Here is a 22166-nt window from a genome sequence, read left to right on the forward strand (position 1 = left end):
ATGTTCAGCTGGTTTTTTGTAAAAAGATAACAATGTTAGCCTTTTCTGCAGCTATGGGGCATATATGGTATCACTCTTGGCTGGAAGCAGTGCTTAAACAAGGAAAAAACACAAACTTTGTCCTAAACCTCTCATGTTTAACTGTTTTCCACTTTTTCTTTTAGCCTTTTTGGCCAGGGTGAAGGGAGTATCTGCCATCAAACAAGAGGACAGCCGCATGTAACTATGATGATGTTTGCTAGTTCACCTTACCTGCACTAATGTAATAACGTGGTTAGCCTACTCAACGTAAATTACACACGAACAACATGAAGCTACTCACGCAGAGAAGAACGGCTGCTGCTGCCATCATAATCCGTCATCATCCTGCAACACTGGCAGGGCTAGGGGCCAGGACTCTCCTCTTCGTGTTTTTGGGGATGTTGCTAACTCCGGGTCTGATAACAGGCACCACACCCACAGTAGATGCGCTCGGTGTGAGGTCTCACAGCAAGCTACTGTATCAAATATGGCGCATTTCTCAGCTTTTAAAAAAAAAAACGCTATGCGTCGCCAGGTGTTTCATCGGATTCTTGGTGTTACCTCCTTTGACAGTATCACAGTATCAGCTTAAAGCACTTGTTGCTGCTGAGTTTGCATATTTTGCTGTGAAGTACAGCCAGATTTTGACCGCTTCGCCTTGGACATTTTTAATCTGTAGCTCTGCTCTAACAGAACGTACGTACCTGGACCCGCCTACTATCCTCGGAAACGTAAAATGATTGGCTAGAAGTGTATCACAGCTCAGGAAAAAAAAAGCACCGAAATAAAGCACCGAAATGTGCGCTGCTTTTCGGTCTGGTTACTACCGTTTATGTCAGAACCGGTGCCATCATGGCACCGGACACCGGTACCCATCCCTAGTGAATAATTGTCTAGCAAGAAGAGAAGTCATTTTTAAGGGTTTTTTTTTTTAATTTAAATTAAATTGTTGTTTAATACCAACTTCCTGCCATCAGAACGTCCTGAGCTAACATAATACCCTATAATACCACACTATCCACATTATTAAGAAACAAATTCATATTACATTTGTGCATTCTGTCACATGGATGTATAGTTTCATTCATTCCTATTCTAAATCAGGTGCAAGCCAAACCAGTTAAAAACAAACAAACAAACAAAAAGCAGTAAACCAAACCAGTAAATAGCATTCTTTAAGGTATTCTTTAAGAAATGTAAACCAGAGGTTTTAAGAACTTCTGGTTTACATTTGGACTTGTGCTAGCAGTTGATTTGTAGGACTACACTTTTGTGCAGGTTTCTGCCATATTCTTCCTTCAAACAAAAACCTTTTAATAGGAATATTTTTAGGTAATTATTTCCATGTATTTTTTTACGCACATTCACAGTGCTTTCATTAACATGATAATATTCAATGAGATACCGAGCCCGAGGCAGAGTTTGGCATCTGCTGAGAATTAAAGCGTTACAAAGAAATGACTGAATCCGTTTTGCTTAAAACATTCATTTTACTTTGTTATCTCTGGGTAGGATTAGTGCATGGAAGAGAATAAACTCATGACCTGTATTTCACGTTATTGAATTTCAGAGGGAAAATTTCTTCATAATAGTCCCAGGGACATTATTCAGCATACTCTGTGAATAAGAATTATCCATTTAATTTTGGTATAAACCTTTTATAGTGACATTTGTGGAAAAAGGGTAAGATTAGCATTCAGCTGAAATCTATCATTTTTGACAAAGAAGGGATGGGTATGCTTTATTCTGCTTAACATTGTTTGGAAGTTACTAGATGATCACATGTCAAGTAGTCAATTAGTATTCTATAGTATTAGTGTTGGTGGGGAGGATGTCCTTATTGATCACTGGACCTGACCAAATAGTTTTCCTATTGTTTGTAATGATCCTGTTGAGGTTCCTTTGACTTCTTTTTAGGTCGAAGTGGACCCTAACAGGCTTGTGGACATGGAAACTAATCTGGGCCTAAAACATCACTCGCACAGGCCTAGAGACCAGTCTGTGACCATCTGGCAACGACAGGTACTAGAGAAAGTTGGTAGCCAGCTGTTACTGGAAGATGCTAGCAGTCACTATGAAATTAATTGGCTAAGCCCCATTCACTCATGCCTAGAGACAAGTCATTGACACTCTTGTAAACACCAGTCACAAGCAGCTTGTTGTAGAGTTGTTAATGGTGAAATGGTAGAGACATAGAACTCTAATGAACCAGCATACTGAGACATTTTAAACAATGTCATGCTCCCAACTTGTGGGAACAGTTTGGGGATGGCCCCTTCCTGTTCCAACATGACTGTGCACCAGTACACAAAGAAAGACCCATAAGGACATGGGTGAGTGAGTTTGGTGTGGAATAACTTGACTGACCTGCAAAGAGTCCTTACATCAACCCAATAGAACACCTCTGGGATGAATGAGAACAGAGACAGTTAGCCAAGGCCTTCTAGCCCAGCATCAGTGTCTGACCTAACAAATGTACTTCTAGAAGAAGTGTCAAAAATTCTCAACTAAACAAAAGTTAACTTACTTTTTCTGCTAGGTTTATATATGGGTCTGTTTCCTTAAGGTTCAAACATAGCACAGAGAAAAGAAAAGAAATAAAAGAAGAAGATGGTTACTGTCAAAGGTGGGAGACTAGTGGGCATATTTCGTCCCTGTAAGTAGTCAGGAGGTTGATGATCCATACCTTATCTTGACTTTAACCAAATAAATTCTGACTGTGATTTTCCACGGGAAATGTGGAAAGTAACATTTAACCTGATTTGCAGTCCCAAATATAACACAAGTGTGGCTGATATTTAGAAATGTGCCTGCAGAGACTATCTGGCCTAGTTGCTCTAAATGGACCCTGACATTGGAAACTTTTATTTGATTCCTTGCATCAGTCTTTGAATCACAGAGTGGAGCTGTGAATGCATCCAATATTGAGTATGAGTTAAAGCATTTGTCTGTCAGGTGAAGCTTATCATGATATGTTGATGTTCACTGTTGAAATCAGACACTCCATGGGCTTTTCCTCTAGGCAAAATTGTGTTGGGGATCAAAAGAACAGAAGTCACACATAAGAGTAATTCAACTTAAGTATGAATGTTTTTACTTCTTATCCATTTCTTTATTTTTCCCATCACCCTGTTCAGTCTTTATATACAACTATAGAAACTTTTCATTCACAAAATTGAAATCCGAATTACTTTTTGTTACCTAACTTTGAACACGACTGATTGACATTTAGTAGATAAGTAAACAAAGTCATCCAGTTGCATTATTCCAAGGAAAAGCTTGGTGAAGCATTTCTGAAAGTATAGATGCTGGGAATTGGGATGTAGACCCCCTAGTCAATCCTTATTTCCACTTCAAGTACCAGCTGCAAAGCATCTGACAACCAAAGTCGAAAGAACTATCTTCAGCGACAAAAAGAACAAAGAGTTCAGCAGCAGATGGTGTGGACCCCAGAGACGTATGGCCTCCAGAAAGGCCCAATTTTTTTAATGCCATCAAGTCAATCTGAGATTATATGAAGAGACAAAAGCAAATGAAACAGTCTAACACCACAGAAGAATGAAGTTACCCTTAATGGCACCTCTATGCACAGATTTTGTTTGTTTGTTTGTTTGTTTTTTTTAATTTTGTTTACAGCCAGGGAAGTTTGTTGTTTTTGCTGCTGAAATGCAAAATGTAATATTTGAGGGTGGCAATACCTGCAGAGATTTATAATAAATCATTTCTATTAAACAACAAAAAAGTCTTTGGAAAGAAGATTGTCTTCATCTTTTTAAAGTGAGCATCAGATATGAAGCTCTTGTTACATATAATGAATTGCACACAGAGATTACCATTAGTAAAACCAGTCCATGTAGTACTGTAGACCAGCGGTCCCCAACCCCCGGGCCTCGGACCGGTCCAGTACCGGGCCGCGAGAGTTGAGGCTCAGGTGTGAAATGTATGGTTTTCAGGGTTTTTATCGGTTTTTAGCGTTATTTTGTTATCATTTTTATCATTAACTTGGTGGGTCTTTTCATGTGAGTTATGAATAAATCTTCTTTTTTTCGGTACCGGTACTAGTTTTATTTTGTTGTATTTAACAAAATACAACAAATACGTGACACCTTAAAGGCCAGTCCGTGAAAATATTGTCGGGCATAAACCGGTCCGTGGCGCAAAAAAGGTTGGGGACCGCTGCTGTAGACATCTGGTACTGTTTGGTGGATATTTAATACTGTAGCACCAATGTTGAAGTCTACTTTCCAATGTCTTACAGCTTCCAGAGCTATTCATTTCTTCCTTTCTATATGTTGCTGCTTCTTTCATAGATCCCATCCCATTATATTATCACCTGTTTACTCACTTGTACGTGTTTGTTTAATTTCAGTCACAGTTCATTTATTTCATAAGATGCACAAATTGTCAGTTGCTGGTTGTTGAACTAAAAATGGCCACCTGAATTATTCGAACATATCCCCCACACCCTATTATGGGGTCACGGTTCAATACAATTTTGAGTGATTAGAAAAATAAATAAATTGATATAATAATTAAATTTATCTTCAAAAGCATAATTTTTAAAAAATGTCAAAAATAAGGCTTTGGATGATCATCGGGCATTCAACTGTTTAGCCAGATTTTTAAAAATATTTTAAAGTAGTTAATATTGAGCTTCTAGCTACAGTGTTTCCCCCCCTGTTTGTTTGTTTTTGTATCTGTTTATAAATATATTTGTTTCCAGTGTGAAGTTTAGCATTTGTCCCTAGAAATAATTAGGGATTGGCTAACTTTTGGAGCCCACTTACAGTAACCATTTAGGGAGCTGTTTTTGATACTTCCACATTGGTTTCATTTTTCAGCCTGGAACATTGCTCCTTGTGGAATCACAGAAAATATTTATTTCAGTCAAAGGTTCTCAAGAACAGAAGTTTGCCACTTGAAGTCGAACATTAAAGATAAATCCTTTCAGGAACTCACTGGATATCTGGTGGTATATCTGCAGTCTGAATACTGTACTACCTGCATTTTTAAAGAGAATAATCTATCGCCTTCCAAAGTCATACCGTCACATGAAAGGTTTAAACTTTTAAAGTTATATTTGGCTTTTTGAGAATGCACTTCTTCGTAGCTACTATATTTCACTCAAAGCACTTCATCTGTTGTGTTTTCCATCGTTGTTCCTTAAGGTGTAGTAGCTGTGGTGCAGTTGAATCAGCTTCAGAACAGAAGGTCAGCTTTAAAAGGTTTCCATTACTGAAAAGGTCAGTGCTTCCAGGTGTGAAGAAACCACCAAGACTTCAGGAAAAGAAAAGTTAGAGTCACTTGGAAAAACAACTATATAGCTATATATATGTATATATATTTATATATAATATGTGAAATTAAAAAAGAAAATAGTGTATGGAAATTTTTGTCCAAAGTGCATCAAAACAATATTCATACGTATTTGATACACATATGTATGGACATATATATCTGTGTCTGTGTGGGCGTGCACATGCTGTGTGTGAGGGCTTTTCCCAACATTACCCTGAGTGGTGGCTAGGGGGTGCACTGTGGACACGGTGTGTGTATGGGCAGAGGGAGCGAGAGAGAGAGAGAGAGAGCGTGTGTATCTCAGTAATGTATTCCTGCCTGTGCCTGGGCTGGTCACATGGGGAGAGCAGCCTGTTTAAAACAGCCTCGGCTCGCTCAGTCAGAGCAGTGCGAGACACAGAGACAGACGCACCCGTTCTCTCTCGTCCTCTCTTCACGCACGCGCGCGCGCACACACACATGCTCACGCACGCAGACGGCAACTTTCCTCTAGTGGACTGACACCACACACTCGCCAGGATAGACACACTCCCCTTACTACAGTGGAGAAGAGGATAACGATTGACAGCTCTGAAAAAAAAGAAATACAGAAAAAGAAAAAGGTTCCCAGTGAGTAACCAATTTTGATTGTCATATGTTATTCACATTTGCGGACTTTGCTCTTCTTCAGCGTTGTCTGACCGGGATGTGACAGTGACTGTGAAAGGGAGAGGGACTTGATAGAAGGTGCTTTGAGGGGGGGCAAGTAAATAAATAAGAACGGAAGAGCAGCCAGAAACGACAGAAGAGAGATGTGGTTCTAGTGCAACACTGGAATACCTCTCCATCAATCTCTCCCTCTGTCTGTGGGATCTAATGCTGTTAATTAGCAGCATGCACTTGGAATGAGAGGAATGCCATTGCGCGGAGCTGGAGTGGGGTTTGTTTCGGACTCTTGCGCTCTCTGTGTGTGTGAGTGTGTGTGTGTCATTTCTTTCTTTTTATTTCTTGCATGCCAGCTGCATTGTGATGGTCAGTCTACTGATGTTGAGCAGATTCTCTGCGACACACGCTGCTCTGGCTATGATTAATAGAAACCTATTGATATGCAGATGGAAGTAGATAGACCTGTCACTGCACTCCAGTGATATGAGTGATGTGTTGGGAGAAAGGGGACTGTTTTAAAGCCTCCCCTTCTTCGTATCGCCTCTGTCCCACTCTCTTTGTATCCCTCTGTCCCTCTCTGTCCTACTGCCCCCCCTCCATCTTTCATCCTCCCTTCTCACTTCCCTCCCGCTCATTTCTGTTGCAGCCGCTGATATTTCTTTGACACGCTCTCCCTGTTCACTGTCTTTTTCTGTCTCTGTTATTTCATTAACTTTTTCCTGTGTACACAGCTCCCTTGATTCATCTGTGTCGCTTCAGTTCTAAAAGGTCTTTCATTCAGCTCCTTGCTTTCTGTCTCATTTCTCTCCCCCACGCTGGTATATGCTGGCATACTTAGTAGACTCCTTAGTTGCGTAGAAAGAGAGAGGATCGCAGAGTTGTGAGGAGGGAAAGAGGGGAGGGAAAGTGAGAAGAAAGACAGAGGAATGAAGGCGAAAGTAGAAGGGGGGGCATTGAAAAGGCTGACACTGGCTTGGACAATTAGCCCAGGGAGTCTGTCCTGGGGTGCTATTCTGAGAGGGGCTTTGGCCCCTGAGCCCTGGGTGCTGGGTCACGGGATGCCTTGACCCTTCCAGTCGACAGCTAGGCATGGGAGCCATTATCACAACCTGATTGATTAGCACTGAGCGGAAATCCCTTTTCTCTTCACTCCTTGGGAGCAAAAGACCGAAGGTTTTTGTTCTTTTGCTGCTGCTGGTTTAGTATCTGCCTGTCTGAATGTTGAAAGCTCTGGCTTTTCTTTTTTTTTTTAAACTGCTGTCAGTTATGGAGGTCTGGTCTCTATGTATCGTCTGTCACTGGGCTTGTCTTCCTGCCTTTCTTTTTTCCTCTTCCACAACGTGTGTGTTTGTTTGTGAGTGTCAGTGTGCAGAAGTGGGTACGAAATATTTTTTTAATGACAAAAGAGACACACTTTGTTGAGGTGGCTTCTATATGCCATCTTCTCTGTACCAATTATGCTACCTCAGGAATTAATTCAAACCTTCCTTAACTTGTATGAGCTGTACACCTGAAATTGTTAGCAATATATTTAGGAGGCTGCCTGTATGGGGGGAAAAGGATGGCATGCAAGAGATAAAAAAGAGATGTGAAAGAAAATATGACAGAAGACAAAAGTGATGGGGGGACATACGTGGGCAGTTTGGGAAAAATGAGTTCTTCCTAGAATGTTTGAGTGCATTTCTCTTTTATCCTGTCATCATTTCCATCTCATTTCTTTGTTTTGATCTTCCCGGTCCCATCTCTAACTAACTTTTGCTAGTTTTGCTCCCCCCCCAATACCCCCTTTCTCAGACTGGGAGTTTAGTGGGGTGTTTAGCCCAGCTCACGGCTGATCAAAGCAGTATGTGTCTGACTGGGCTTAGCCCAGGCACTCCTAATGGAGCGCCGTTTTCATGCCTTGTTGGTGGTGGAGTAGGAGGGAGTGATAGGAGGTGGAGGGGGAATAGGAGGGTGTGCAAATAGAAAGGCTGATAGGGAAAAAAAATCAAGCAAGGAAAAGATAGGTAGATAGAGAGTGGGTCTAAATCAGAACAACCGTGAGAATGTGCTTCTGGTAGGAGGTGCTGTGGAGATGTCACTATGAGTTGGGTCACCCTTTCTTTGCAAAATCAATGATGAGCGGATAACAAGGATACCACAGTTCCTCAAATAACAGCAACAGCCAATGGCAGCTCTCCACAGGCTGTTCAGAAAGCCACATTTACAAACTATTTTGACGATCAGAGGAACATTACATTCTCTGGAAAGTCAGGGGCATGAGATGATCAACTAACACTTAATAACATGCTATTTATCATTAATGCTGACTGTATATTAGCAGAATGTGAAAAACTGGTCTTACCTTTTGATACTCCAAGAGATACTCCAAAAGTATGCTTTTTTAGTTTCAAGTTTCTAAAACTTTTCACCATGCCATTAAAATCGAATTGTTAGCTTAATATATGTTAGCCTAACTCTTGACAGCAAAGACAGAGCCAAGATACATGGGTTCTCATTGTGAGTGTTTTAGCAGCTGCTTGCTGATTTTGAGAATTTGCTTGGTTTTGCTATGTTTTTTTTTCTTTCAAGAATTCAGTAAGAAGTAAAATTGCAGTTTGCATAACCAGGTTTTGTGTATATTTGCCCTTCTTTCAAAGGGTGGTGACCACAATGTGGGCAGGAACATCACTGAATCTAAATAACAGAAGAATCTCTAAACTTATTTAACTGAAAATGATAGAATTTTAAAAACTAACAGAATATATAATAAAACTTACGGGTGCAGCACCCTCAGCACCCGTACTTCTGGCATTGTAAATAAGAACGTTACTGCCAAGCAGGCGAATGATATTGATTACCAAATAAAATAGACAAAAAGAAAAACAAAGAATAAATGAAAGAGCCTTGCTGTCAACAACACAAAATGAAGTCATATGACAGAAAGCGGTAAAAAGAACCCAACCATATCTTTCCAATAAGCCTCTTTCCAGTCTTTAGTGGAAGGACCTATCACCAATGGGGCATACAGTTTAGGCCAGCACAGAATAGCTCCCACACATGGTTTGGTTTTAGGCTGGAAGCAACACCAGACAGGAAAAGGTCTATGTGTGCATCAACTTTTGAGTGTGTTTGTGCATATTTCTGTGTTTGTGTGTGTGAAAGAGAGAGGGAGAGAGCTATAGATAAGAAGAAGAGAAAAAGAGATGAAGAACTGGTTGTGTGTGCCTGAGTGCATAGTAAGCATCTGTGTGTCCGTCTCTATATGCCTGTATGCCAAGCACTAAACAGCCATGCTACACATAAACTGTATATTGATTTTTAATAGACTGTAAAGACCTGTCTAGACATTCGGACATTGATTCTGAAATTGGAAGTTTTACTACTTCTGTCTCTATTAAGACATTTTTGGTGGAGGAATGGAATTTCTGAGCAGCAGAGGGGGAAAGCCTCTTTTATAACCTTGGAAAATAAGACAGAAAATGTTGCTTACATCTTACTGAGAAGTCCGTAGTGACCGACAAGAACACCGTGGTGTAATTTTAAAGTTGTTAAACTGAAAGGTTTAAATGTGTTTCTGTAATTATCACCTACAAGTGTGATTTACACACTTCTCAAACTGTCTTCCTCCCTTCACCACCCCGCCCCCACCCAGCTCATCACCTCCCAAGTCCAGGTTTCTTCTGCAATCTATTCTTTTTTGTTTTGTTTTCGTTGCTCACACTCCCCTTTTATAGCGCCATTGTTCTCTTTTTTTTTTGCTCCCCGCCTCTCCTGTCCAATCCCCACTTTGCAATGTCGATGTTTATATTTAACACAAAAGAAAGGTAAGATAAAACTAGGATAATATTTCCCCTAACATACTTACTGCCTGGATAAACATCCTCCGACAGATGTCCAAGCATGGGTCTGATCAGAGGAGGGCATGGGGGCCGTAATTCTCAGTGCTGTAATGTACACAAAGGCTACAAATTGGAAGCTGGTGTGGAGAGGGTTGGACGGAGAGCTGGGGAGGTACGGAGAGACAAAGACTTTCCTCATCATAAAAATCAAACATATTTCAAAAGAGGAAAAAAAACTTACTGTCCATTGTTAAAACAACTGTTGCTTTATATTTATGGTTGTTTGGCTGTTGTGCAATTAGTTAACCGAAGGATCATAATGTGCACCTGGTTCTTCTCTGGTGAGAAATCTGTTTGAAGATGTGAGATCAGCTTCAGTATGTGCAGTGTCATAATCACAAATCCATAATTGATAATTATCAAATTAATAGCGCAGAATTGGGTACTCCAAGAAGTAGTTTAAACATATTTACAATGAAAATTGTGCCCGTTGCTCATCTCACTTTCAGGATCAGAATTAATTAGCATACCATACAACTGTTATTTTTGAGCTTTCTCCACTAACAAAAATATCTGATCTAAATCTTTTAGTTTTCAATATTTAGATCTTCATCTGCTTGTGTAAATATAACACAAAATGATGGCGATAATTGCAATTAATAAGGGATTTGAAAGGATTTAGATTTAATAAGTGGATTTAATGCTGGATTCAGATTTGATGAAATGCTCTCAAGCACTAACCCAACAATGGAACTATAGTAGAATGGACAGCGAGAAATAAATATGAGGTTTTGGTAAGCATATTTGTGTGTACATGTACGCATCACAGACATTTTATACGCCGCTGTGAAACAAATGCAGGCGAGAGCTTTGAATGCAACAAGCCTCCCAACAGCCACACATTAAAAAGTCAGCGTTCTCTCTGGCAATGCACAGCTCCCACGCTTTTTCTGTCTACCCTCTCTCTCTTTAGTTAGATGTGCCACTTGCTGTGTGCTTTTATCTAACTGCACCTAAGGGTGTGAAAACATGACAAGATTTTGTTAAGATTTGGCCCCAATTAAGCCGCCTCACATGCATTTCAGAGATCTACATTTTACGACTGTTTCCTCTCTACACCCTGTGCACAAAGATCTGGCTCAGAGGGAGAGTCGGTGTGTAATTATTTTGGTAATCTGAAAAAGCTCCTGTACTTTCTTTGTACACTTTTAAAGTGTCAAGAACATGCAGATATTAAGCCTTTCTCTAATGCCATAAAAGACTGAATCAGGACCTTCAATTCTGAAAAAAAAGGTTGAATGTTTATTTAAAAGAAAGCCTTTTTTGTATGGGGTTGTGATAGCAAGCGCACAAACAGACAGACAAACTTTAAGTCTTTTTGCATGTGGCCCGGCATTTTTCTAAGCTTGAGCTTTTCAATGTTGGCTTTTTGTTCTATTTGTCAAGTTGCTTGTTTCTCTGTCTTTGAGAAACAGCCTTTTTATCTGTCAAGTTTTGTGTGTGCTAGTGGGTCAGTGTGTGTCACACTGTGCATATCTGCTTGGCTCGGCTGTATTTTTATCCTTAGACAGCTCTCTATTCAGCCCCTGTAGCATTCTTGCAGCCCAGGCGATGGGAGAGTTTGACTCCTAACTTTCTGATCAAAGCATATGAGGGATAAAAGGAGGGAAATCAAGAAAAAAAAGTTTATGAATATGCATCACTTGACACCCCCCCCCCAACACGAGCTCCCAGCTTTCTAGACACATACACACACTCAAACACAAACAAAAGCTGCCTCCTCCAGTAGGGGGCAAACACTTTGAGGTGGATTTGCGCACAGCTTCTGAAGGCTATTCACATTCTGTTAGCATACCAGAGGAAAATGTGCTGTACCTGACAGCAGCCACACACTGTTATCTACACAGCCAAGTGCAATTTGTGTATTTTACTATATTTTTCAGGGCTTGTGTTTTAAATATTTAAACTGTTTTTTCAGATTTACTGCATTTTATATAAGTGCAACTTGAGAATAAACTGTTGGAGGTAATTTGCCTTAAGGCAACTGTATAATGTAGTACACTATGTATGCTGTATAGGAATACATGATGTGGGAGAATCATACTGGGGGCAGTGTATGCGTGCCGTGTGGTGCATCCACTAATCCCTCTGTATTGTGAGTTTAACTGCTCAGTTGTATTGACTAACTTGCTATCTTTATATTTTCCCTACGCACATGTCAGCCACATTATTTTCTTTTTCCATATGTAAGATATAAAATATAATCATAACTTTCTTGTGTTATCTTGCATTCACGGCACATAAAAGAATAGCTGGAAAATATCCTTTTTGCTTTGTGAAAATTCCCACTGTATTACAAGGTTAAAATCTGTTCATGCCAGGTGACTGAAAATGTTGTTTGTTTTAGCTCATTTGCACATGTTACATTGCTGTAGCTGGTACAGAGTATATAGCACCTATTTCACCTGTTAAACACTTTATTTTCAGCAAACAAATGGCTAATAATTAACTTGAAAAACAGACCTCCCCTGATTGTACTAGGTACCCCTAGCAGCTGAAGGAGGCACTTCAATATGAAGGATTCAGGCCAAATTTTCTTCAGAAATCAAAAGGATACGACTCTCCTTTGTTTCTGTATGTCTCACCACTATTTTGGCTGATGCAAGCTCGCACAAAGTGTGCAAGCACAAACTGTGTGCAGACATGAGCAACACAGCAGTCCACTTAAAGGCTGCATGTGTCATTAGCCACAATAGTGTTCTGAGGTTACACAGAGCTCCTATAAACAGATTGGGGATGCATTTATGATCAGTATAATGGGACATTAAAAGAGCATTAGACTACATACAGTCTAAAGTTTATTCCGGCTTACACGTGCACCATTCGTAGAAACGCTTTACTACTTTTTTAAATCCTGGACTTCATGTGAAAGAGGGCCATTGTCATCAGTTATCAGATGCAGAAACTCCTTCTAGAAGATAAGTTTGACTACTAAGTTATCATTTAACAGTAATAAATTTGAAGCTCATTATTCTTTGACATTGTGTTAGTGCTGTTAATTTCACAGCAAACCATATTATTTGTCAGATAATTGGTGTAAAAACAAAGAAGCTCCTTAAGACCTCAAACGTATAAGCATAATGAAGAGGTCCAAAATTCAGTGTGTTCAATGAGCAGCTCAGAGATTTAGGAGCCTGGTTAGACTCCTAGTGAACACAGACCCGTTCGATGTGTAGCTTACTTACATTCAACATTTAGATTGGACTGATAAGTAACTGCAGTGCTTTTGTGTAAAATGGCCATGACTCTTGTTTGTTGGCACTTTTTAATGTGTGGGTTTTACTGTTATTTATCCCCTGTGTTATAAAAAAAATAGATCACAATAAAAGCACCAACTGGCCAACTGAAAGAACTGGTAGTGAAAGGGAATTTGATCATTCTCCTGAAATAACCAATTTTAATCTTGAATGCACTTGAGCAAAGCTGTCAACTGAAGAAGTGAGACACAAACATCAGTTGGAAGTACTAATAGAGTAGGTTGTGGTCAAATCTTAAGGGGAAGATAAAGTGAAGAGAAGTAAATGGAAAAGTTGAGTTTAAGAAAAGGCAAAGATTTTCTCACCTGAGGCAGAATAGGGAAATTCAAGAGATGGCCAAGATTAAGCCTTGGGATAGCTACAAGTATGTCTTCTTGAGGGAAAGATAAAAAGAGTGAAGAGAACTGGAATGAAAAGTCAAGAGGTGAGGAGGAGGCTAACAACAAAAGCGGTTTTGGTCAGAGGGGTGGATGAAGAAAAGTATAAGGACACAAGAGATTCAATTATGGAGCAGAAGACATTTTAACAGACTGATACCATTGGGCATGATTGGAACTTGAAGGAAAGTAGCTGGAGAGAGAAAGTCGGCACACATCAAGTGTGATTGCGGTCAAACATTGGAGGAAGAGTAGTAGCAATTGAAAATGGTGTGGAATGTGTGTGTGTGTGTGTGTGTGTGTGTGCGTGCGTGTGTGTGTGGGGGGGGATTAAAGGTTAGGCAAGACCATCAGCAGACATGACTGTGATGAGTGTAAAGCTTGAAAAGACTGGAGAAATGACTGGGCAAAGGGAAAAAGGAAGAGCACATAAAATGCTAGAACACCATTATGTCCAGTTGCAGGATTGAGGTCAGAGAAAAGGAAGAGCTGCAAAGGATAGAGAAAATGAAAGGGGACATGCTGGATAGGTTTGGAGTTGAGGTGCTTCTTGGAGTTAAGACGTGACAATGGAGGTATAGGTGGGAATTTAAGTTCTCAGCTAGGAGACAAGGGCAGGCGAGAATAAATGAAGAGGGGGGATGCACTTTAAGTAGACTATGCCATTTCTCAGAAGTACAGTTTCAGTCACTTGGTGTTTTCAAACATGTCAAAATGGATGCTGTGTATCAGATTTGATGATGGTGTATCATCCCCTGAAAGCAAGTGCATAAAGTGTAGTGTGTGTGTGTGTATGTATAATAATGCGAAACACATTTTATCAAAATAACTACAGTGGGATGCTGAAACAGAGCCTTCTAACGTTTACTGACATCACCCCTCTGTGTGTATGTGTGTGGAAACTGTCTGGGACCATGCCACATTATTAATAATGTACTAAGTTCAAAATGCATGAATTCCCAATCAACTGGGATATTAGCACCATGGTCCCCACTTTGTATTGTCTTCGTTTTTGTTTTACAGATATTTATTAACCCCCCCCCCCCCCCCCCCCCCCCCCATCCCATCTCAAATACGTTAGAAAGCCGGTTGCTGAAAGACTTGGGGCTCTGGCTTTTTGCGCTGCTGGCTCCAGATATGTATGCTCAGTTTTCTGTCCATGCAATGTTTTTGTTCAACCAAATGAATGAAGCTACTCTGTGTTACTGACTGTGTCCATCTCTTTCAATATCCGTCCATAAATTTGCCTATTGGTGTGTGTATAAGTTTGCCTATTGGTGTGTGTATAAGTGTATGTCTGTGTGTGAGTGAGTGCCTCTCTCTGAGCCGAGGGCTTTTAATCTATTAAAGCCTGATCCTTAAACACTAATCAATGTACCCTTTTATATTTCCATTACAGTGCAGAAGGGAAAGGGATAAATAAAGCATGACAGTGGAGCTCAGTAGTGGCCACATAACACTGAAAAGTTCCAACTGCTGTCGGTGCACAAGAGGGGGCTGAACTATTTAAACTGGGTCATTGTATTTTAATATTTTTTTTATACAATCTAATCTGTATGGTAGGATGTTTAGGGCTGGATGATTGGTGCAACATAGCTGTCATTATATAGCCATTTTTTGTTCCTTTCTAAAACTTTTGACAATTTAGTAGTCTCTAATTTTAAGAATTAAACTTGGTACTGGCTCACATACACATTGCACTCATAGGAGCCGATCAGCCGTGTAAAATCATGTCATGAAGCTTCCAGCACACAGTTTTTATGTCAGATGAAGTTTGGAACTCTGCACTTCAACTCTGCAGAATTGGGAAACTTTGGTTTTAGTTTCAGCAAGACAGGTGTCAGCATTTGATTTGAAAGAGTGCACACCTGAGAGACTGGAAATCTTATTTAACAGGTAAAAGAAATTGGTGTGCAAGCGGATGGATATTTCCAGCTTCTTTATTATTTATTGCATCAGTTAACATATCTGTGTCTTTGTTTTTATCTAAAGGAATAAACGATGCAGCAAAAGCACAAAAACTGGAAAAGCCAATGCGATGTTTCTTTCTATTGTGTGCACAGATTTGCTCTTTTTGCACAGCATATTGTAGTAACAGCCTCATGTCATTGGCCTCCTGCCTTTCTTTTTCTTGTTTAAACGTCCTCCATGCTTACAGTATTGCATCACGTTTTCCCTTTAGAGTGATATGCACTGTAGCTTTTAGTTGTCAGGACCAAACACTTTCAAGCTATATAGCTGACAATGTGCACAACCGTTTTAGGACTGATTTAAAGTGATTTACAGCAAATGTCTGCAGTCCAAACACATACTTGCCTAACCCCCCCCCCCCCCCCCCCAATCTATCATTTAAACCCACTAAACTGACAGTATTTGCCACTTCTCACAGCATATTTTATTAGCTATGTCTGGTTATGTACATGTCCCTCGCCCCCAATTAATTTAGGATACTTAAGTGGCACATTTGCATTACACTGTTTGCCTTTGGAGTATAGTTTATTAGTGCTGTCTGTGTAACCCGCACCAGCACCCCACAATCCTATCCCCAAGAACCATGCACACGCACACATTTATTTTAGTGCGCTTAGCCAACAGTATTTTCTCGGCAGGAGCGTACGTGTGTGTTTTTCTGCTCCACTGTGGTAGTTTATTAGCAATGTCTCCTTTGATAGTTAGTGTGCACGCTTGATTATGGCTGAAAGGGAGTGGGCTGGGCGCTTGGCCGGAGAGGAAGTCTGCCTAATGATATTAACAACATCCTTTATTGGGTAGCTACTGCAGGCAGAGAAAGAGAAGGGGGTAGAGGGAAGAGGGAGGGAGGGTGATTAAAGTGAGAAAAGTGGGGTCTTAGAAAGAGAGAGGAAAACTTTAGGGTGAATGAAAGAGACAAGAGTGTGAAGGGGAATGGGTTTACCTGTTCTGCAGATTAGGCAACAGAAATATGCAGAGATTTAAACATCAAAAAACATAATTATGAGAGGGATGTTTTATTTAAGAGTGCCGGCCCAAACACCTGTGAGAGATGTTTTCATCTGCTCCTAATATGTTATATGGATCTGACAGTCCCTCCATGTTCCTCTAATAGATTTGCAATCATATCCCAAATTGCTTGGCAACCCTGTCAGGTTCTATCACCGAGGTTCACAAGGGATTAATTGTTTGCAAGAGCTGAGCATGCAAAAAACAAAGGTAAGCGGAAGTTGTTTTCATGACGACTTCATTATTCTAATTAATTTAAAATTAAATGTATTGTTTATTTGTCAACTAGAAATTCATGTCTGCTACAATAAGTATAAGTATTGAGGTTGTAGGGTTTTATTTTATACTATGTTAACCATTTCAACTTTCATTTTAATGGACGATTTCTTTTTGGCAATTTTCATTCATCCAGAAAGTTTCCTTAAAGTCTGAAGCAGAGTTTCCATTAAAGCCACTAAGTAGACAGGTGCTTTATACTGTTGCAATAAAGCCACATAAAACCTATGAAGATGAATATGTTGCAAAAGCAAGTAATTTTTGAACACATATAGATAAATGAATAAATAAATATCATTCTATAGATGTGATTATTTCTTTTACAATTTTCTCTGATTGCTTCAGGTAACCCACCCAATAAATAATATTTAAACTAGAGTTGCTCAGTTGTCCGGTTTGGTAATAGTATATAACGCTCTATTAAACTTGTCTCCATGTATGTCTGCCCTCGTCTGACTCATTTCACAGAAAAGGTAGAAGGAAAAAAAGATGATTCACTTCACCTGATTAGGGGTTTGGGTTTTTATTTTTGCAACGTATTTGTCATCACAGAATGCAATAGTTGTCTAATGCACTGAACTTCACACAACAGGTGGTCAGGGTGAAAGGAAAGAATCATCTCACACACCACCATTGCAGTGCACAAAAGTGAAAGTGTGTGAATAGAGGATTATTTACATAACCTGTTTTTGTGTCTCCTGTGTTGTTGACAAACAACAGGCACAAAATGAGATCGTGGATACAAAAGAAAATGAATATAAAGTATAGAAAAAAGTGCACACACAACTTTGTTGCAAGTAGACAAAAGAAGCCTTACTGCTCCATTAAACACAGAGACTGTTTTGTGAGTATGTAAACACTTTTGTTCTTTAACTTGTTTTTCTTCACTAAATCTGGGTAGGTGGGCTTTTTCAAGTACAGACTAATGGGTGATTAGTATCTTACTGTATGCCAGTATGTTACCATTTTAATGTCGCTGTGAAAAAAAAGGAAGATAGATCATAGCATGACGCCTAGCATAATCATCAACACAAACACATGCAAATGTGTCATAGGCATTATAAAAGATAGATGTGACACTTTACTTTCCAGACTTTTAAACTAAATCATCAGCACTTTGGCTGATGCTATGTTGATGTTTTTTGAAAGATAAAAGTTGCCTTATGTGGATGAAAATGAATGCCAAGTTATCAGCTGGCGCTAGTAGCACGTATTCAAATTCAAACTGTATGGGTATGGCACAGAGAGAGAGACATATCAGCTACTTAGAGCTAAGTAGTGGATCAATAAAATAGAATTTCACGTACCAAATCTGAAGCACAAAATTCTTTGATGGTCCATACCACACAGAAATAATAATCAGGCAGTGCTTTAAAAGGGTGCAGTAGCACACACAAAACAGAGACATGCATATACTTAAAGTAGTGTTTGAGGCCGAACACTGATCAGGACAACTGTTAGTCAATGTGGCTGGCTGTAAACATGCATTTTAATAATCTCTGTTTGGGCATTTTATATGGATTTACTGAGTTTTAGAGGGAGCCTCAAGTAGCAGCTAGGGGAACTGCATTTTTTTTTCTTTTGCATCCACACTTTTTTTTTCTTTTTTTTAATCTCCAGATTTTACCCTTTGATATTCTCACAATGACAAATTTGCTTATCTCCCACTAACACCTAGTGAGAGCTGTCACCTTGAGAGGCATCTCTTACTACCAAAAATGTCAAGGTTGGCAAATTCCTCTGTTTACCTTGGCAAGATGCCTAAGATCCCAGACCCCTCCCAGATGTTTGCCAATGTGTAGAGCCATATTTATTTGTCTGATTGCTCACATGTTGGCCTCTGTGCAAGTTTCTGTCTGAGTGCTTGTGTGTCTGTGCAACTCTTTTTCTCACACATACCCAGTGCAGAATTCAGACAATCAAGAAAATAGCACAGAGATGGGTAAATAAACCCATTCTGTTGGACTGTCTCTCCAAGCAGTGTTATCATCTCACTTCACCTGTGGCTAAAGAGACATATACCTGTCAAATGCTACACTTTCAGACACAAACATTATACATTACACAGGCATAAATACATACAAGACTTCACATATCCTCTGCGCAAATGTGTACATGTATATATCAACAAGTGCTGTGTGATGTCATCTACAATGACAATAGTCAGCGAGCCAACACACCCTGATGAACCTTTTCATGCACACTGGTATGTCGGAGTTAAGATGCCATTTCTCGTATTCCCGTGATCCTCCCTCTGGTAGAACATGACTGTTCTTGTTTTCTGTGTGTATTGCTGGGGAAATGTGTATGAGAGACACATAGTACTCAGCTTCCTTTGACTTGAGCCAAAGTAGAAAAGAGCTACTTATCAGGAAGGATTAAAAACAAATTAAGATGGATTTAGACCCTTTAAATGACTCTAGCTTCCATCAGTTGGTGAGTGTGTGTACCTTTTTTTTGTTTCTTCAATTGTATCTGGTTATAGATGGCACAGTGGTGCACTGGTTAACACCAAGAAGGTCTTGTGTTCCATTTCGCTGATAGGTGTCCTTCTCTGTATAGTTTTAATGATTTCTGTGAGTGTCTTCCACTATTTAAATATGTTGGTAGTAGGTGTGAGTGTTAACATGAATGGGTGTCTGTATCTCTGTGTTAGCCCATCAATAGACGGGCAGCCTGTCCAGCGGGTACCCTGCTTTTCACTCTGTGGTAACTCGGATAGGCTCCAAAATAGATGAAAGGATTTTAGGTTAGATTGCATATTTGTGTGGAAAGGTCTGTGGCTATATGTGTGAGCTTAGTGACAATGCACATTGCATTTAGATTCAGTACATTTCAGGTTATTGACATGATTTTAATTTGTGATTAAAATCAATGCACATTACTCAATGTCAGTTTTCCCAAGACAATAAAAGCCTGGAGTGTTTTCACATTACCATGCAGTAGAATGTAATTTAAAAGGTCACCTTGGACATGTATGTTCCTCACACTGATATCAACCAGCAAATGATCACTGAGTCTTACAATACCGAAGCAACCCTAGCAACAACAAAACCGGACAGAGCATGTAAACTGGCTGCCTGAAGCGGCACAGTTCTTCGGCCAATAAATTGATGTCTGGTGGATAAAAACCTCAGTCCAAACACCAGATGAACACACCATCTGTTTCTCTGCGATTCCACTCATTAGGAGTACATATTTTATTTTTTTCCTTTATTCCCCTTGTCATTTCATGGGCACTGCTGTAGCCCTGCTCCTTTCTGCCATTGCGTTTCTATTGTCATTTAATTTTTGGTTACTGAGTGCAGATCGATAAACGCTTGATGTGTGTTTGTTTTGTTGTTTCATATTTTGCAGTGAATATAATCAAATCCCTTCTGCTTTTCCATAGCTCGTTTGCATAATGTTGTAAGCATGTCCTTCTCAACTTTTCTTTTGTCATGAGCCAAATCTGCCTTTTTGATACAACACATTTTGGAAAGGTTTGTCGTGCAAACATCTTGACAAACAGTAATCACAACCAGTTTTACAATACTTCGTTTTTAATCATGTTTTCATAAATATTACTACATAAAAAGCATTGACTCTTATGCTACAGCCATCAGTTGATTTCTGCCACTGCTGTGTTCATTATGTTTTTCTGGTGAAGCCACATTTGAAAACCAATGGACCCATCAGCTGAGAGCCTAGAGGCTCCAGTCATGCAAGCCTTCTGCCATCTTTCCCTCCAGATGCAACCTTACATGCTCCATCTGTGGCTCTATGATTGCTCTCAACAGCCACCTGCAGTGGTGCCATCGCTGGCAGGCACAAACAGTATGAGCCGTCCCGGCCATAATTTTAGCAACGTTATCGTTCTTTGTTGATGAGATGCCTCTGTTTATGTACCATGTTTGACATAATCTTTTTTTAGTCTTAATCTTTTCATCTTAAATTCTGTTTGAAGAACAGCATTCTGCTCCAGAAAGAGTTTGCAAGTATTTGTTGTTTACTGGAAACTTTTTTTTATGTGCACATATGCTTGTGTAAAAGCACAGCCACAAAGTCCATATAAATGTTTAAATAGAACGTCTGTCTTTGAATGTGCATGCATGACATGAGTGGATTCGATTTCACTGCAAAGCCATGTTGAACAGTCAGTCAATTTCCTGCCGCACATTCTGTTGTTCCTCCATGACAAATGCCTCGATTTCCTCATAACACATTCCTATATCATTATTGGTCATGGACGTTATATAGTCCAACATACTCTGAGTCCCTCTGAGTATCAGATTGCTTCAGTGTTCATTTGAGAACGCCAAAAGCAAAGAAAGAAAGAAAGAAAGAAAGAAAGAAAGAAAGAAAGAAAGAAAAAAGAGGAAACCACTAACATTTTATTGCTAGCTGAGAAAGAAGTTTTCAAAGAAGTAAGAATGTTTGTTTTTTGTTCATCATTTATTGCTTTTTTCTCCAGCTTTTAGAGCTGTGCTCATGGGGAAAAAAAAATACAATCTCAGTTTTAAGCCTTCTCATAAGTACATGTAGGATATTTCCGGTGCTACTTTTAAAATCTCTGGCAAACATCTAACACTGTTGTACATATGAGGAATATTGTGGTTTCTAAAAGCAGCTTGTAAAAATGTGTCTTTTCATGGCCTGTCTCAGTCCATTAAAGTAGATACATGACACCACATAATGATATTAAAATATTCTTCAGACCTCCCTCCATAAACAGCATTCCTAAATGAGGTTTTAAACCAGAGGGTGAATTGTCTGTGAATACTAAGTGAATGGCATTGGGAAAGCTGACATGGTTTGAGGCCTCTGTATTGTTGAGAAAAGTCAGGAAGGTTTAGCTCAAGTGTAAAATCCATACCGAAGCCCTTTGGTAATGCTTGACTTGACAAGTTGTGCATGTGTCTGAATGTGTTTGTGTGTTTGCACTCACACTCATACTCGAAGCTACCTTCATGATTCATTAACGTGTGTGTGTACGCCTGTTATGCTACGGAACCTACGGTTCTTTGTGTTACTAGGCTGTTGTACTCATATTTCCATTTAAATATGTGTCTGTGGTGTGATTTACAGCCGTCCACTATTGCATAAATCCTCTGACTGCTAGCCCAAAAAGACAGAAATGTAGAAAAAAAGTGTCCATATGGAACTTATCATAAGCAACCATATTTCTCCATTACTAGGAGCAATTTGTTGTAATTGCCAGCTTAGAAGTAATATGGCCTCAAACTAGATTTTTTTGTCATAAAAAAAGAAAAATCTAAATGAAATATGAGAATACCCATTAACTGACACAATTATGCTATAATAATCAGAAAATTGAGCTGTCAAGACTGGAAAGCCTCTTTAAGATGCTAGTTACAAAGCATAAGGAGCGTGTGTCTGTATGCATGCGGGAAGGATCTGACAGAAACTGTATGTAATTGGTAGGTTTATCT

General features: G+C 39.5%; 1 protein-coding gene across 2 annotated transcripts in view; it reads left to right on the plus strand.

Moving 5' to 3' along the window:
- Positions 1-5656: 5656 nt before the first annotated feature.
- The window catches only part of cntfr (ciliary neurotrophic factor receptor), a 227353-nt gene continuing 210843 nt past the window's right edge, over positions 5657-22166 (plus strand). Inside the window, exon 1 of one of the 2 annotated variants that reach the window (XM_082538883.1) lies at positions 5657-5928. The gene's annotated coding sequence lies outside the window, so the exon portion shown is untranslated. Of the gene's footprint in view, positions 5929-19143; positions 19171-22166 lie in introns of those variants that run through there. The other variant, XM_082538884.1, reaches the window with a different exon arrangement.

The sequence above is a fragment of the Aulonocara stuartgranti genome (assembly GCF_965226115.1).
Source record: "Aulonocara stuartgranti genome assembly, chromosome: 7".
In the NCBI taxonomy this organism is placed as follows: Eukaryota; Metazoa; Chordata; class Actinopteri; order Cichliformes; family Cichlidae; genus Aulonocara; species Aulonocara stuartgranti.